At 42.5% G+C, this 19,577-nt stretch overlaps 1 protein-coding gene across 1 annotated transcript in view; it reads right to left on the reverse strand.

Moving 5' to 3' along the window:
* Positions 1-19,577, reverse strand: part of SLF1 (SMC5-SMC6 complex localization factor 1) — a 1,376,372-nt gene that overhangs the window by 954,578 nt on the left and 402,217 nt on the right. The gene's annotated exons all lie outside the window — the stretch shown is intronic.

Consider the following 19,577-nt stretch of genomic DNA (forward strand, 5'->3'; position numbering starts at 1 on the left):
AGACATGTAAAGGGCATCCAAAAATCCTGTCTCCTTATGGTCAGATCCCTTCTGATCCTCAGCAGCACGTTATATAGAAGTAAAGAATGCCACCCCAGCAGAGGCCACAGAGGCCTCAAAAGCATCAAAAGTTTCTTGCAAAGAACCTAAACTGGAACATATCCACCTGCACTGAATCTTGATCAAATTGCAACTCCAATGCCTCACCCAGGGAGCCAATTGTAGACTTCAATTGAAGAAGATAATTGAATATGAAGAAACATATTGACTGGCAATTCATAGCCCTCGCATGAGTATCAGATGTATAGACTTTCTTTCCCCAGGAATCCTGCCTTTTTACCTCTTTATCTATTTTTACGGTTTACAACAGGACACGGACCCTTAGGTATTTTACATTAACAGTTTTCTGGAGTCGCCCTAGGACTAAAGTGTTTATATCTAGGGTGGCACCCTGTAATAGGATATGAGCTACAGGCACCCCTGTAGAATCTGAGTTAACATAAGCAACAGGAGAAATCATCTTCACAATCCAGGACAAGCAATAGCCAAGGGCCTATGCTGGGGTAAGCAAAATCCTGACCCCTTTCCTGGATGCTCCCAAGTAAAATGCTCCCCTTCATAAAATGAAATCCTCTGGAGGATGAGAGTCTCTGAAATGAAAAGGAGAGAGAAGCAGAAGAGAAGATCAAGAAATCAATAATCTGATAAGGAGAGTAAGTCTGCAAGTCTTTAGCTGAGACTCCAGAAAGCTCCATCCAATGCTCAAAACTCCTCCCAACTCTGGGGCTTACAGGCTGCCTTATCAAAGGGAGATCAGCCTCTAATCAAGAGTAATCAAATCTTCCATTACTTTAAGCATGTTGGCCTGCCCACCACCTGCTGCGACACACTCAAAGTGACACCAACAAGCTAAGCCTGAAGGAAGGGCCACAGACGAGAGCAAAACAGGGTGAAGTAACAACCAAGGAAGGGAGGGAGTGCCTGGATATTAGAGCCTGGAAGCCCCCCTCCTCTTTGGCGGAGTATCTCCATAATGTCTCCAAAGGAGATGTCCTCGGTAGGTGATCTGGGGGAACCCTCTCCTTCATCTAAGTCCAAATCAGTGGTAATGGACTCAGGGGAGTCCAAGTGCCTCCTTTTACACTTGCGTTTACAAGGTTCCTCTCCAGTGGGACTTTCTGAAAAGGACTCGTAAGCCTCGGGGGGGTTCCATGAGGGGAACAACCTGGGGTTGCTTTGGCAAGGGCTGACCCTGAGACAGGGTGAGGGGAGCAAAATCCGAAAACAGGGAGGTCTGGGTAAGATCCGAGTGGGTGAGCTGTGGTCTCAAACCCTGGGAGAGAACCCTTTCCACTGCCCCGAATGCCGATGGAGAGCCCACCTCCGTAACCCGTAAGGATGAGGCCCTCCCTGGGTCTGAAGCAGGGATCGGAGCCAAAGGCAGGGTAGTCTGGGCACCAAGGATGGGATCCAAAAGAGAATGACCCTGACCATTGGGTCCAACTCCCTGACTGGCCCCAAGAGTCTCCTAGATCCGAGGAACTCAAGGTGATGGCCGGCGTCAAAGAAACAAGAACTGTCGGCGCCGAACCAACAGCTCCAAAGGGCCTCGGATCTGAGAACCCCGAAGCGTCGGGTCGGATCGGGGAAGGAGAGATTGGGTGAAATAGAGTTGTAGAAGGACCCTCTCCGATGAGAGAGGGACAAGGTAAGACCCCCACCTGAATCTGATTCTGGATGAACCTCCTCATCAACCTGTCCCATGTCTAGGTCGGAGACACTCTGAGTCGACCATGAAGAAGAAGCGAACGAAGCGGGTCTTTGCTGGATCTGAGGGGAGTGCCTCGGCTCCGAGGTCTTCGGCGAGAAACGGGGAGAGTGGAGCAGAGGAGAACGGGACCTGGGGACTTTAGAAGAGGGGCTGGAGAATGACTCCCTGTCGGGGGATCTTTTTCTGGGCCTGTCCCTCTCTTTGTGGCGCTTCTCCCTCTCTCTTGTCCCTACCTTTCTGGGACAAATCTGAGGCTGCAGGATGAGCGGGAGGTTGAGTCCCTGACTGCAAGAAGTCAGTGGCTGGAGCGGAGACCGAGGCAGACTTTAGGGCAGAAGCTGGCAGCAGACCCTTGGCCACGAGCTTAGCCCGACGGTCTGTCAAGGCCCTGGGGTTAAAACCCACACAAATGTTGCAGGAGGCTGACAAATGGGAGACCCCTAAACAAAGAACACACAGAGTGTGGCCATCGGCTGGTGAGAGCTTGTGACCACACTCGCATTTTTTAAAAAGAACTTTAGGCTGTTCAGCCATAAGGGCAGAACAGTAACTGAACCCTAAGGCCCACACACACACACACACAAGGGATGGGGCCTAGGCGGGAACTAAAGCTACCAACAAGCTACACAGAAAAAAACTTTTTTTTTTTTTTTTTTAACACGACGACCACGAGTGGAGGGGGGAGGAAAAGGGGAACAGGTACACACACACCAACTGTACTGAAGAGAGAAAAACAAGAGAAACCTTACCACCTTCGCTTAGAGCTCACAGACCACGATGCTAACTCTTAGAGCGGCAAACGAGATCTGGGGTTAATCAGGAGGAAGTGATGTATTATAGGTAGGGGAGGAGCTTGGAGCTGATGCTTGTAAAAGTTTTGCTGGCTCGGATCCGAATCGGATCCGAATACCCATATGTGCAGAAAGAATGAAGTTAACTACTTCAGATCCACAGACATACAGTCCATAATCAAACATATCCTTTCCCAATCTATATGTGTGTGTTTTCTGATACTATTGCAAAATGCTTCTAACCCCAATTGTTTCGGAATGCATGAAAACAAATCTATTACATCTATTGTTACATATAGGTATCTATTATACTCTTCATGTATAGGGAAACTACCTAAAAATTCCCAAGAATCTTAATGTGAAATAATCTTAATGTGAAATGTGTTTATAAATGTCTTTCAACCAAGTGTCTACTGCTACACCTAATGGGAATGTTTTGGAATGACTACCCGATATTATGGGTCTGAAAGGAGGGTCATTTAAATCTTTATGTACCTTGGGAATCCCCACTAATGTAGCTAGTACCGGATACTGCACTCTGAAAAAATTATACACATCAGAAGTTATTCTGTTGTCTATCCAAAACTCCTCTATATATGAGTCTATGCATTGATACGCTATGTTAATCTCATTTACAGAGACAGTTTGATAGTTACCGGACTGTATGAACATATCAAACAATTTGTTAGTGTACTCCAAAGTATCATATATGACCACTCCACCTCCCTTATCGGGTTTCATTACATGTATGTTATTATCTCCCTTTAACTTTTTTAATACTTCTTTCTCTTCTATTGAAAGATTGTGATGTATATTTCCTTTCATTCAGTTATTATTTTTGAGTCTATATATTTCTTTTATAACCTGTTTTTCATACATTTCCACATTGGAATGCATTGGTGGTGCAAATGTACTTTTATTCTTTAACTTACACTCCTTAATGTATATTCCCTGTTTTACATCCTTGATCTTATCCTTAAACATAATTGACAAATTTAATTTCCTCGTGAATAACTTTACTTCACAGAGGTTATCTACTAAACGAAATTGGGGTGTTGTTATGTATTTCATTCCTTTAGATAAAAGGTCAAAATGTGCCTTATTCAATGTTAGGTTAGAGTAGTTGTATATTTTGAAATTGTTACAACTATGTACTATCCCATTCACAAAAATATTGTCAATTTTGTTACATTCTTGCTTATTATCATTCTTTACCATTGTTCTTTGTTTCGTGTACTTGTCCTTGTATGGTCCCCCCTGATAATAAGTTGTATTCCGTTTCCAACCCCTCCCCATTTGTCTCTTTGCCTGATAATGTTGTTTCCAACCCTTCTGAAAATTTTGTCTAGAATTCCTATGATCATCATATATATCTCTGTCTTCTGTATTGTTCCCATAAAATCCTTTAGTATGTTCATATCCCTTCATTTCTTTCCACTTATATGCATGATCTCCTTTGTAATGAGCCATGCCCCAAGATATCTTCTTACATTTTCTCTCATATCTCATCTGTGACTTTTTTTCAGCTATATGAAATTGCTTGTTATACAAGTTCTCCCATTGTTTGAATTATAAATCACTAGTAATTTTTTGATTCAATTCCTCCACTTCTTGCATCAGATGGGATAACTTTTCATCATTATGTTTTATTAATAACTTCATATAACTAAATCCAAATTGATTGAATAGTTGATTAAATTCACTTCTACTAGTCATAGTTAATTCTAAACCTATCGGTTGTTTAAAAAAACGCAATCCCATAGGTACAATTTCTAACACTAAACATTTGTGTAAATATGCATTGTCCTACTTTACACCATTATATTCAATTTTTTACCCAACAAATAGATATAATCCCTTAAAGTATAATTCGTTGGACCTTTTCCATTAATTTTAACATTTTTAGCTTTATCATAGTTCTCAAAATCACAATTAGTAGAAAAGAATGTATGTAAATGTACATCTTTGTTTCCTTCGTTTCTGTTAACTCCATCTGAAAAATCAGTTGGAACATTAGCTGTAACAGTACCTTTAACTTTGTTGGCGGCTTTTGCAACAATATTAGAATAAGTTTTCTCCGGTATAACTCTTTTAGGTCTGGTTCCTATTCATTGTACTTCTTCATCCCCATAATCATATAAAGAAAAATCGAATGTGAAACCTGTAGAGTTTAATTTACTACTATCTCTTGGCTGGCTGGAAATACGCATATCCGGCATATCAATATCATTAGTCCTTCCAACATAAACAGTACCTGTTTCTTGACCATTTGGTATGTCCATATTAGTCAATACGTCACTACTGGCTGAAGTTACTCGGTGTACACACTTGAGTGGATCTGCAAAAACCGCTGTAGTCTCCTTCCTTGTATTACTCTGCTCCCACTCCGTGCATTCAGCTTTTCCTTGCACACACACAGCTGAAATTACTGCTTCATTCGCTAGATAGGCTGGAACGCCCACCTTACCTTTACCATACGCTGAATGAACAGCAGCGGTAAATAACTGCAACGATTTGCTCACTTCTCCTCTGAGTGCCGTAACCTCTGCCCGTATGTTGTCTAGTTCGGCTTTCTCTGAGTTAGAGCCAACAGGAGAATGAACACCGACCTCCTCCATAATACAACCACAGAATGTATGTAACGTTGGACCAACAAATAACTCTTGCCTCTTCACAAACACAACGTCACTGGTACAGAGGAATCGCTGTGCAAACACCTATGTTTGAATCCTTTATTAAATTATCACGCAAGACATGAGCACACATCCGTTAATAGAAAAGAAAACTGTATTAACATTTTTTTCATTTACATACAGTGGATATAAAAAGTGTACACACCTCTGTTAAAATGCCAGGTAAATCATTTCAAAACGTTTCCTACCTTTAATGTGACCTATAACCCATATAATTCAATTGAAAAAAAAAAAAAAACAAATCTGTTAGGGAAAGAAATATAAAAAATAAAAAATGTACAGTGCACTCGTTGCGTAAATGTGCACACCCTTACACTAATACTTTGTTGAAGCACCTTTTAATTACAATATTCAGTCTTCTTGGGTACACACCTGCCATCAATTAAAGAGACTCTGATTAACCCCAAATAAAGTTCAACTGTCCTAGCAAGATCTTCCTGACATTTACTCAGTTGCCTGCGACAGCAAAAGCCATGGTTTGCAGACAGCTTGCAAAGCATCAAAGGGATCCCATTGTTGAAAGGTACCAGTCAGGAAAAGGGTACAAAAAAAATTCCACAGCATTGGATATACCATGGAACACAGTGAAGACAGTCATCAAAAAGTGGAGAAAATATGGGACAACAATGACTTTGCAAAAAACTGGATGTCCCTCCAAAATTGATGAAAAGACAAGACGAAAACTTGTCAGGGAGGCTGCCAAGAGACCTACAGCAACACTTAAGGAGCTGCAGAAATTTCTGGCAAGTACTGATTGTGTACTACATGTGAAAGCAACCTCCTGTACTCTCCTTATGTATGGACTATGGGGTAGGGTTGCAAGACGGAAGCCTTTTCTTACACAGAAAAACATCCATGCCCGGCTAAAATTTGCAAAACAATACCTCAAATCTCCCAAAAGCATGTGGGAAAATGTATTACAGTCTGATGAGACCAAGGTTGAACTTTTTGGCCATAATTCTAAAAGGTAAGTTTGGCGCAAAAACACTTTGCATCACCAAAAGTACACCATCCCCATGGTGAAGCATGGTGGTGGCAGTATCATGCTTTGGGGTTGCTTTTCCTCAGCTGGAACTGGGGCTTTAGTCAAGGTGGAGGGAATTAAATACCAATCACTTCTGGCACAAAACCTTCAGGTGTCTGCTAGAAAGCTGAAGATGAAGAGGAATTTCACCTTTCAACATGACAATGACCCCAAACATACATCCAAATCAACAAAAGAATGGCTTCACTAGAAGAAAATTAAAGTTTTGGAATGGCCCAACCAGAGCTCAGACCTAAATCCAATAGAAAATCTGTGGGGGTGACCTGAACAGGGCTGTGCACAGGAGATGCCCTCGCAATCTGACAGATTTGGAATGCTTTTGCAGGGAAGAGTGGGCAAATACTGCCAAGTCAAGATGCGCCATGCTGATAGACTCCTACCCAAGAAGACCGAATGCTGTAATTAAATCAAAAGGCGCTTCAACAACAAAGTATTAGTTTAAAGGTGTACACACACAACAAAGTATTAGTTTAAGGGTGTGCACACTTATGCAACCAGCGTATTGTACATTTTTTATTTTTTTATATTTTTTCCCCTAACAGATTTGTTTTTCAATTGAATTGTACATGTTATAGGTCACATTAAAGGTGGGAAAAGTTTTGCAATGATTTATTGTGGTCTCATTTTTATATCACAAAAACCTGGCATTTTAACAGGGGTGTGTACACTTTTAATATTCACTGTACATTATACATTCCATATGTTTTCCTTCTTTAACAACTGCCTTTCAGTCCAGTATTACATAAATTGCTCAGTTCCTGCCTTCCTTTAAAACCTCATTTCTCCTCCTGAACATTATTAAGCATGTATTGTTCCCACAAATTCCATTTATTTCTAAATAATTTTCTCTTTTCCTTTTCTAAATATTACCCTTCAATTTCTTTTATTACTTTTATAATATTCAATACTTCAGATATGGAAATCAAAATCTAAACCAAATGAAGAGCCTGTTCTTGAGAATAGGCTGCCACCTATGGTGACAAACATCAAGTGATCTCATACACTGACTACATCTGCACACATTCCTCCCACTCTAGGCATTTCATCAGCCTGTCACTAGTGACCACCATCCTGCAAATCAAGAACAGCAATGAAGACATGGAATCAACAGTAATAATGAAGCTGTTACCCTATCACTAACAAGTGCAGAGTATATAAACGCTCAATGTACAGGGAAATTTATGATCTACGGCAACTACAGGGACCATATACCTAGAGGTGAAACTTGTAAGGTATTCCCCAACCTGACACGGGGTTGGGTCTTCATTCTGCCAATACGACAGACATGATTTTATAGCACAAGTTTTATTTTATATATATATATATATATATATATATATATATATATATATATATATATATAGACCCTCCCTGAGGAGTTCTATAGCTCTGCTGAATCTCAAACAGTAAACCTTTGAGGGTGGAAGGAGCTACAGGAAAACACAAGCAGCACTACCTAATTAGCATGCCCAACCCACCTGGCACTGGCAAGGTACAGCTGCTTTGGGGAAAGGATCCCCATGGATAAAAAGTGTTGTGGGAAGCCAAGCCATCCAGCAACAGAATAAGAATGTTACTGTAACAGAAGTTGAAAAGCCCATAGCCAGTGTAATTCCCAACAGAAAACAGGAACTAGCTGCACACTCAAAATGGGGTGAAGGCAATTGTAGATGCACAAATCCCAAGAACTACAAAATTAACTAAAAATCCATCCAATCAACAGAACTCTCTCTTAGTGATGAAAGGCACAAACTATTCTTCTCAGCTTCTGCTCACCCACTAAAATGAACCAGAAAAATACAGGTCAGGGTAAAGAAAGTACAGTTGTGTACACTTACCATAAATGTAGGTGTTCGAGTGTATTCGATGTTGCAGTCATCACATTTGGGTTATCTGCCTGCAGGTAGCCCTCAGCCAGCCTGAATACCAGAGTCTTTGGATTTCTGCATCGGATGCTGTTTTTTCTTCCATGATTGTCAGGTCATCAGGGGTATAAAACATGCAGCCGACACCATTACATCAGTTTTTCTTGCCCCAGATGTCAGGTGCCCCCACAATAGGAAGCAATTATATGGTATGGAACACTTCCAGCAAAAAGTAAATACACATGATATAATGTATGCCAAACAAGAAGGAAAGGTAAAAGTCAAGAGCAGTCAAGGGGCTGGAGGGAGGGTAACCAGGACTGCAACAGTGAATACACTCGAACATCTACATTTATGGTAAGTGTACACAACTATACTATGTTCTTCATGTTTCACTGTTGCAGTGATCACATTTGGGTTGATTTCTAAAGTTAAGGAAGGGTGGAGGTAGTTAAAAGCATCAGGGCTAGCAATCAGGCCCTGTAAGACTGCTGTGGCAAATCCAGCTCTGGATTTAGAAAAGATAGGCAGGTGGTAATGCTTGGTAAAAGTATGTACAGAGCTTCAGATAGCAGCTTCCAGGATGTCCCTGATAGGGACTCCTCTGAGAAATGCCGTAGAGGTAGATGCAGCCCTGGTGAAATGTGATCTTACCCCCTGTGGGGTAGGTTTTCCATAGTGCTTGTAGCAAAAATGGATGCAATGGGCTTATCCATTTGGAAATGGTTTGCTTTGAAATGGCCTTCTCCTCTGCCCGTGCAGCAAAGCTTACTAGCAGCTGGTCAGATTTTCTGAGAGGCTTAGTCCTGTCCAAATAGAATCTAAGCTGTCTGTGCACGTCCAGAGAATGCAGTATCCTTTCCCCTTTAAACGAATGGACTGGTTTGAAGCCAAACTAGACACCACCTTGGGCATAAAGGATGGATTAGTCCTAAGGGAAACCCTGTCCGCATGAAAGATAATGACGGATTCTACTGCCATGAGGGCCTGCAGTTCAGACACTCTTCTTGCTGAAGTGATGGCCAGAAGTAAGGATGTTTTCCAAGAAAGGAATTTCAACTCTGCTGTAGCAGCTGGTTCAAATGGGGGGGAAGAGTGAATTTATCCAATACAAAGTTAAGGTCCCAGGATGGAGTGGGAGCTCTCCTGGGAGTCCTTACATTTTTGGCCCCTCTAAGGAATTGTTTTAGCGGGGGATGAGAGAAGAGGGGTGGCTTAGTATTACAATGTGCAGAGATTGCAGAGGCATGAATCTTAATTGAAGACAAATATAGGCCGTTGTGGAGCATTTCTGTTAAATAATCTAGAATATGACGTCAGCTGGGCACAATTGTGCCCATTCCCTGAGCCTGGCTCCAGGAACAGTATCTTTTCCACTTTTCTGAATAGGATTTTCTAGTACTAGGCCTACTTGCCTCAAGAATGACATCCAGCACCTGCTTACTAAGGGTTGCTAGAGGTGAGCTCAGGGAATTAGCCAGGCTGCAAGGTTCAGGATTTGAAGCTGAGGGTGCAGAATCTGGCCCGCCTGCGGGGACAGCAGGGAAGGCGTCTGAGGCAGGTGCCATGGTTGTACCACTGTCAAACTGTGCAAAAGGGAGTACCAGGGATGGCATGGCCAGTCTGGTGCAATCAGTATTGTCCTTGGCTTGTCCTGTTTGATCTTTAGTAGAACCTTTGAGAGGAGAGCAGAGGGGGGAAAGCATAAACTGAGAGGCTTTCCCAGGTAAAGGACAGGGCATCCACTTTCCAAGTTTGAGTGTGAGGAGTTCTGTTGCAGAATTTGTTCAACTGGTAGTTCTGAGGGGAGGCAAACAGGTCTACCTCTGGGGTCCCCCATTTGTTCCTAAAGAGCTTGAATATTTTGGGTTCCAGTTTCCACTTGTGTGGATCCATGAGATTTCTGCTTAAGTCGTCTGCCAGTGAATTTAGTTTGCCTGGCAGGAAATGAGCTTGTAGGTTCACTTGGTAGCTCAATACTGTGTTCCACACAGCCATGGCTAGTCTGCAGAGTGGGTAGGATGGGGTTCCCCCCTGCTTGTTTAATGCCACATAACTGTTGTGTTGTCTGTCTTTACCAATAGTTGTCTTGTAATAATAAGGTCTTTGAAGACTGTCAGAGCATTCTGTACAGCTAACATTTCTTTTGGATTGATATGCAGGTGCATCTGTTCTGGGTTCCATTTGCTCTGAATGCACTGCCCTGCCATATGAGCCCCCCATGCATAATCTGATGCATCTTTTAGGGTTTGGGTGGCAGGGGGTGGAGTGAAAGGGAGTCTCTTGTTGTGGTAGCAGGCCTCTGCCCACCAAAGGAACTCTGCCCTTAGACAAGGAATAATATGAATAACTGTTTCCAGGTCCTGAGAATGTTGACACCATATACATTTTAGATATCATTGAAGTTTCCTCAAATGCAGTCTTGCATATGGAATTAACAGAATGCAAAAGGCCATGAATTCCAGGGCTTGCAGGATTTTCCTTGCAGATAGCTGGGTTTTTGTGGCCAATAGTTTGAAGTAGTTTGTTTCTCTAGAGTGAGGAATGCCATCTGGGAAGTTGTGTTCAAGCCTGCTCCCATGAATGCAATCTGCTGGCAGGGTAATAGGTGTGATTTCTTCTCATTGATGGTGTACCCCAGTGAGGTTATAAGTCTCTTTACAAATGCCAGGTGTTGTAATAGCAAGTCCAGACTCTCTGCCTGAATCAGGCAATCGTCCAGGTATGGGTAAATCTGAATACTTCTCTGCCTGAAAAATGCAATGGCTGGAGCTATGCACTTTGTGAATACCCTGGGCGCAGTAGATAAGCCAAAGGGAAGTGCAGAGAACTGAGAGTGCATGGAGCCTGCCCTGAAACATAGGTATTTTCTGCAGGATTCCCTTATTGGGATGTGCAGGTAAACTTCTTTTATGTCTAGAGTTGCCAGCCAGGCATCCTTGGCTAACATAGGAAGAAGCTGTTGAAGAGTTAGGATTTTGAAATTTGGAACCACCAGAAAGGTGTTGAGAATAGACAGGTCCAGGATAGGACGCCAGGAGATTTCTTTTCTGGGAACCAGGAACAGCCTTGAATAAAAACCTTGTCCCCTTTATTCTGTGGGGACAGGTTGAATAGCCCTGATACTGACAAGAGAGAGCACTTGTTTTTGGGCCTCCGCCCACTGATTTGGGGGGAGGTCTGGCCATCCACTTGGGGTTGGGAGTGAGTGGAAGTGGAATCTGTATCCTAGGGAAACTATGTTTAAAACCCATTTGTCTTGGGTAATGAGTTCACAGTTTTTTGCATGCAGGGTGAGCTTTCCTCCTAAGAGAGAAAGTAGTTGAGCAAGGCTTAGAAGAGTTAAGGATAAGTCATTGTGCCATTTTTCCATAGGGGGGTGGTTTACTAGTCCCTGCTTTGGAAGTGCGAGCTGCCCACTGCTTAGGTCTGTGCATAGCCTGAGACTGAAGTCTTGGTGGTCTGTTGCTCCTGGATTTGGGCTGAGAAGGCCTGGAGGGGACCGGAAAGGACCAGTTCTTTGAAGGCCAATGCCTACTGAATCTAGGTGGCTGTACTTGTAAGAAATCTTTAACAGTTTGCATAGATTTAGCTTTTTCCTCCATCCTTTTGAGGACTACTTCTGCTTTGTTGCCAAAAAGGTGCTCTTGGTTTAAGGGTGCATCCAGTAATTTAGCTTTAACATGATCTGGCAAGTTTTGTTCCTTAAGCCAAGCATGCCTTCTAAGTACAGACCCAGTGACAGCAGCCCTGCAAGATGTTTCTAAAGCATCAAAACCACATTGCAAAGTATGTTTACCAACTTGGTCAGTAGAATGCATTAACTCTTGTAAATATTTGTGCTCAGCACAGTCAGGAATCAACATCATTTTCTGTTTAAGTAGTCCCATAATATGCTGCTGATACTTTAACATATGAAACTGGCAATTTAAAGCCCTAATGGCCAAAGTAGCAGAAGTGTATACCTTCTTACCCCATCTGTCTAAAGCTCTAGAGTCCCTATCAGAAGGGGTAGGATTTTTGGCAGTAGTAGCTTTAATGCCTTTTGGTCCCTGGGAAATGGTCTCTGGATCCACAGTAGGATTCTTGAAGAGGAATTTGAGAGAGTCAGGTACTCTGTAGTACCTGTCAGGTTCCCTGGGAGCTGGAGGCAGAGTGTCTGGGGTAAGGCTGGATTCTAAGAAACATCATCTACAATCTTCAGAACCGGAGGGATAGCTAGAGGCCTTTGTTGAGGCAGGTTTAAAAATTCCCTAAGTCTCTGTTTGGACTGAGAATAGTCCTGGCTTTCCCAGTGGAAATGCTCCCTCAGGGTATGCAAGGTTTCACCAAAAGAAAAATCTTTTGGAGGGGAAGCAGAGGGAATGGAATCCTCTGCATCAGAATCCTCATAAGTAGATAAGGGTAGGAAAAGAGATATCAGACTCCTGTTCAGAAGAGTCAGAGAGAAAGTCAGTTCTAGGTCTCTTAGATGGGAAGGCTGGCTTCCCCTAATTAATGTAATAAGGTCTTCAGCCATTCTAGTCATTTGTTTTTGAGGCATATGGGCCTAAGAATGCACTTTGGTTATTGATTTTCTAGGTGTGGTGCGAGCTTTAGGCCTGAGGAATTTGGTATTCTTAGCTTGAAACGAAGTTGTCGGTTTAATATGAAAATCGGTAGGCCTGAATACACCCTCAGAAGCTGGTGCCCAAGGTAGAGACATTCGCAGGTTCCATAGTCGAAGAAGCATCTCACGGCATACCGGACTCTGAATGGGTCTCAGTAGAGTCCTGCAAATCTGTAGTAGCAGGCATCAGGGGCTGCAAAAGCTCCTCACTGAGTACCTGCGGACTGGCGACTAGCTTATCGGAAGCGTCATCGGCGGTTTTGGACCTATGTGGTCTGTGTCTGTCTTTATCCTTACGTTTTTCAGACGATCGGTAGCCGCAGGTAGCCACATGGCTTAACGAAGCCATTTCAAAGTACGTTGATTGAGAACGAAAGAATTTAGCTGCAAAAATAGCCTGACTAATAGTTTGTGGCATTGAACAAGGCATTAAACAGACAGCGAGGGACATCGTGGTCTGGGCCTAAACAGGTGACGCAGTAAGAATGAAAATCTCTGAGGTATTTGCTTTCCACGAGCAAGACAATTGTTAATTTTTTCTGACATCAGTTAGAGCAAGAAAAAAAGGATCCCCTATGGGGTACTTATCTTTATGAAGACTTCAGGTCTGAAACTTGAAAACGAAAATTTCAGGAGTCGGCCGACCGGCACTTGAGAACGGCTTCTGCTTCAGGCACCGCACGGCAAGAAAGACTGATGTAATGGCATCAGCTGTATGTTTTATACCCCTGACGACCTGACCTCAAAAAAGTAGCGACAGCATCTGATGCAGAAATCCGAAGACTCTGGTATTCAGGCCGGCTGAGGGCTACCTGCAGGCAGATAACCCAAATGTGATGACTGCAACAGTGAAACACGAAGAACATCACCTATTCAAGTAGAAAAGAGGAAGCCACCAAAATAGAGAGGAGGCCCACATTTCCTGCAGGCAGTAATAATTAGGACATTGAGAAAAGAGAAAGCTCTATTATACACCAATGAACTTTCACTGGTAGACATGGAAACCAGAGAAACACGAAGTTCAAGTCCCCAAAAGCAGAGGATGATGGCAGCGCTCAATGGGTGTGGCTGACTCTCAGTTCTGCCCAACATCAAGCTCAGTGGTAGGACATGCAAAAGATCCCAGTGTGGAATGAAGACTCAACATCAGGTGTTCAAAACCTCTCAAATGACTACAGTAAGATGACAATGGTGGCATAAGGTACCTCTCTGCCTACACAGGAAAACACTTGCACTTGAATTCAAACAGAAGGCTTCTAAGCAGCTATCACCAGCTCCTGCAAAACCCATCCACATGTCAGCAGAATCAGGTAGGGAAAGGCCTCAGCCAGGCACCAAACAGAAGCTAGATTACAGAACCCTGTCCTAAGCCCAGAAACTGTTCAGTTAGTCACAAATGGGCAAGATCAATCCATGGTGCCAAAGGCAAATAACTTTATCAATAATCACCAAGATAAAAAAGTGGAATCAACCTGAAAATGGGAAACTCAAACCCTACAAAAAGGACATGACAGGAAGAGTGGAAGGTTGTATTGCTCCAAAAACAAGACAGACAGAACTCGCCTTAAGGGTGCCCCACCACTGGCGATCTAATACTGACCCAAATTCAGAATCATCCCCTCCCCCAAGGGGCCAGAGGAGTAATCTGGATAGGACAGGCACACAATTTCATTCACTAGAATAAGACATGCTGTGGGAACCCCAAATGGAAGTCATGGGCTTCCAAAACAGAGATGAAGGTAGCTATATACCCTCCTCTCCAAACAAGGGGTGGCTTAAAAGTTTTACCTGAGAAAATTACATGGAAGGCACCAGCAAAACAAAGTTCATAACCATGATGGCATGAACAGAAGGTCATAGGGCCCAAAGAATACAAAGTGAAGACACTTGACCTTCACTCACCCATTAGGCACCAACTTAAAAGGGGATGTATAGTGGAAAAAAAAAAGAGAACATCCACCATAGATCAACAGAGGCACTGGAAACTTAGGTCGGGTGGCACGATGCCAGGGTAATCCTATGGGCTAGCTTGTAAAGGCTCCAGGGCCATTAGCCTAGTACACACCTATGAACCTACAGGTTCAGTGGAATCTCTGCTAAACATGGGCCTCAACTTCACACCTGGCACTGAGAAATCCAAATGCAGGGAGGGGGAAAAAGTCCCAGGCGTCGCCCCATTTTCAGTGATCTCAGCCAACTTGCAAATCAGAATGTCAAGACATCATGAAGGAGGAACAGGTACACTGAATACAGAAGTGCAGGAAGTCAAGTACATTGCTGTAGCTGATGGCCCAAGTACAAAGTAACATATTTAACTCCATAAAGATTACCATATTTAGTTATGTTTAGCTTACAGGAAATTTCCATGTTCAAACTTTAAAGAATTATCTGTTATAAAGCAAGTAATTTAGTGAAGCTGACTTTCTGTATGACTAACACGTCAAAAGATGTAATGGTAAGCTCAAGTTTCTAAGAAACTGATTAAAATGCATTTTTGCCACTAATGAAACATAGTGCAAGACATCTAAGTATATTGCCTGCACAGAACTGAAGCTATGATGTAACTTACAGATCACCAGAATTTTTTTTTTAATCCGGGAGGATAGCTGTATCATCAGCATACTACACCAGTTTGGAGACTCCACAGGTATTAGCAGTGCCACTAATGAAAATGGAAAGAGAGCTGCTTTGACACCAGCGACACTACATTGCCTGAGACGGTGAGATGATGATGCCACTCTGTCAGACAGACAGATGCTTGTTTTCCGAAAAGCTGTAGGAACTGAATGGCAAACCATAACAAGTGATCCTTTCTGATGACTAAAAGTCTCAAATGTTTTAATACATGCACAAAAAGTGACTTTGCTAACATGCCTAGGTTTAGTTGGCTATGTGCGACTTCCACTGTGTCTGCATTGTGGCATCCATGTGATATGCAGTTCTACAGCCATGATGCATGTCACAGATGAAACTGTTGCGGTGATTAGATATAGAATAAGCTATGCATGTACACTTTTCAAGTAAAAGTGAGAGAAAGGGTAATAGACTCTGGAAAAAAAAACTTTATGCAGGAAAAGAAGAAATATTTTTTTCCTAGAAAGAAGAAAGGAAGGTTAAGTACTAACATTGGGTATGATATCGCACTTGCAGACATCTTTAAAAATTCAAGTAGCAATCTGTCTGCAGATGCAGACCCAGAATTCAGGTGAAGCAATCTGACACTACATTTGGTTTAACTGAAGAGAAAAAAGATGGATATTCTTGATGGGAGATAACCTGAAAGGCAGTCTGCTGTAACCCTGTATACAATACGTTGGACAGCAATTTCATGGTGTATGAGCAGGGTTAGAGAACTGATCAATAGTATCAGAACTTTTCTGGACTACTCACATTTACTTACAGCTAATTCAGATAGTAGCTCTTTTTCACACTACATCTGATTAATTGAAGAGTTGGCAATAAGCCTATCTAATATGTTACTTTAAGTACTTTAAAGGTCTACCTCCTGACCCTTAACTCTTTCTTCACCTGTCCCATACCCTCTTGAATGCATCTGTGGATTTCTTTTCCACCACCCATTCCGGTAGTCAACTCATGAACCACAACCCTCTCTAAAAAAAAAAAAAAGCACTTTCAAGACAAGGTAGTTTTTAGTCCCTACAGTCTGCTGGTTATGTCTCCCTCACCTCTCCATTTGCCCAACCTGTTCATAATGACTGCTTCTCATTTCCTTTACACTTACTGCTGATCTCAAGTATATTCCCTCCGAAACATCCACTGGATCTTCTGGTAGAAACTGCTCTGTAGGCCAGGCACAGGTCACTTCTCAGCAGCCTGTATGATACACAGTACAGTGACAGGGCTTTTGTAAGTCAGATTTTGGAGGCCCTAGATTCTCTTGGTTAGAAACCACTGTGGTCTCTCCAGTTGCTGCAGGTGTCTGGTGATATACATACAGAAGGGAGCACCATACTCAATTCGTGGTTTGATAAGGACAGAGTACAGCGGAGTTATAACCTCCTTAGTTTTGGATGCAATGTCCTTATTTATGAGATGTGCAATGTAAAAGGCTTTCCTTACTACTATGGATACATGGTGATCGAAGTTTAGATGGCTATCAACCTGTCTTCGAGCTTACAGGGGTGTTATCTATATCATAATTAGCAGGGGATACTTACCAAAAGGAATAATGAGGCATTTTTTGGGGTTTAATTTTAGTCCATTAAACTTGGCACCAATCATTTATCTACGTCAGCCCCTTCTGTAATATGTTTACATCATTGGGGGACTCAATGACTGCGCCCAGTTTGCAGCCATCTGTAAACTTGGTAAGCCACAAGCCATCTGCTTTCGTCTGGACATCAGAGAAGCAGATTTCAAACAGTAGAGGGCCCAGTACAAATCCTTGTGGTACACCACTGGTAACTGGTTTACTGGTAGAGGTGGACTGCCCAACTCTGACAGTGGGTGTTCTGTCAGTGAGCCACTTCGCTACACATCTAGCGACATGTGGGTTACTCCCCTGCAGGGAGAATTTCTCAATGTTCCCTGAATGGGGGATTGTGTCAAAAGCTTTGGCTCAATCAAGATAGGCAGTATGTACCGCTTTACCCTCATCCAGGGCCTTGGTAGCATTCTCAAAGAAGTTCACCAGGTTTAATAAGCAAGATCTACCCTTGATGAAACCAAGTGGGTCGGGACAAGAGTTTGAAGGTCGCCTGTATCCTTGTTGCCCCCCTGCAAAAAGCAAGTTTAAAGGAGAAACAGAAATGTTCGATATTCACTCCTCTACTGTATTTTCAGACTTTTTTTTTTTGGTCTTACAGTACTAGCAATGAGAGACTTGATATTTCAATAGGGAGCCACTCAAAATGATGAAACTGCTTGCCAGACAAAAAAAAAACAAGTCACCTTTACCTGAAACAGTACTGTAACACCAACTCCAACTCCACCACTGTGTTTTTCTGCCAGATCTGAGAACATTACTCCAACAGAGAAGTCTAAGAGTCAGGAATGGCATAAGTTACTGTCTGTGCAACAGGTATAACATCCAGCTGGTATACAGACACACAGTTTTAAGCAAATAAGTTTAATTTTAATACTCCTTGCATTTATATATTCAAATATTTCAGACCTCTTGCATTTGCCATACATTTTCCACAGGCTCAAGAGTGATATTTCCAATTTTTTAAAAATATGTCCAATATTTGGATATATATTCACAAAAAATAATACAAGGGGTGCAAAACTAATGCAGTTATAATAGCAATATATTTTAGAAACTCTTTTGCCAGTTGATATCTCCTACAATGGAAGCAATATAACATGTTACCTGAATTGCTTAGTTAAAACAGGTTTTTACAGACTGCAGACACTAGTCGTCTAAAAGGGTTTATATTATATTATCGCATGCTTACAAAAGCGAACGATAATTAATCGACCCCATGTAGGCGAAAGCTTAGTAAATTGAAACCTCAGAACAGCTGTTCCAAAAAAAAAAATTTTTTTAAAACATTACATAATGTGGGGGCTGTGCCCCCCAACCCCCCCTACTTAAATATACCAACTCCGAGATCGCACTACAGTGCCGAAAATGGCAAAGTAATGAAAGCGGCCAAGCAAATTCTTTTCCAGGGAAAGAATTCACTGAAAAGCTGCTTCATTATTTTGCCGTTTCGTTCTTTTAGGTTCAATCAAGACGCATTTGACAAAATGCGTTTGTGATCACACAACAGGAACCCATCTAAAACGTCATGAAAATACTCTTGATAACACCAAGTTCCTCATTTGGGATACTGAAAGTAATCTAACTGCTGGGAACACAGAGTGAAAGCATAGCCTACAAAATATGTTAGCGCCCATAGGGTTGAGCTAATTTAGACTGACAATATCAGATGTCCTTCATGTTTCACTGTTGCAGTCATTACATTCGGGTTATCTGCTTGCAGATAGCCCTCAGTCGGCCTGATTAACAAAGTCTTGGGTCCTGCGTCAGTTGCTGTCCCTTCTTCCATGACGTCAGGGGTATAAAACATGCAGCCGATGCCATTACATCAGTCTTTCTTGCCGTGTGGTGCCCAAAGCAGAAGCAGTTCGCAAATGCCGGTCGGCCAACTCCTGAAATTTTCATTTCCGAGTTTCAGAACGAAAGTCTTCAACTAAACCTAAGCACCTCGTTGGGAAAACTTTTTCTTGCTCCTTACCGATGTCAGTAAAAGTTAATAATTGCATCACTTGTGGAAAGCAAATACCTCAAAGATTTTCATTTGTACTGTATTCCTTGCCTAGGCCTTGACCACGACATACCTTGCTGTCAGTTTTGTGCATTATTTAATCAGCGCACAATCTGTCGTCGGTACATTTTCGCCTCTAAATATTTTGGTTCTTGGTTTAATTATACAGACATGTCATCGGTTAGCCATCCAACTACCGGGATGCCAAAAAAATGCAAAGATAAAGACAGAGACAGGCCGCCGAGATCCAAAACTGCCGATGACGCTTCTCCTAAGCCAGTCGCCAGTACTCAGTGAGGCGCTTTCGCAGCCCCTGATATCTGCTACTTCTGATTCGCTGGCCTCTACCGAGACCCATTTGGAGTCCAGTATGCCGTGAGATGCTTCAGCTATGGAACCCGCTGATGTCTCTACCTTGGATGGGTCCAGAGCCGCTGTGCAGGCACCAGCTTCTGAGGGTGTATTCAGGCCTACGGACTTGCATATTAAACAGACACCTCCTTCTTTACTTAGACCTAAATCTCAATCCATGCCTAAAAAAACGACTCCCAGACCACATGCTCAGGCCTC

This window comes from Protopterus annectens, chromosome 2.part2 (genome assembly GCF_019279795.1).
Source record: "Protopterus annectens isolate FY-2018-M chromosome 2.part2, PAN1.0, whole genome shotgun sequence".
NCBI classification, from domain to species: domain Eukaryota; kingdom Metazoa; phylum Chordata; order Ceratodontiformes; family Protopteridae; genus Protopterus; species Protopterus annectens.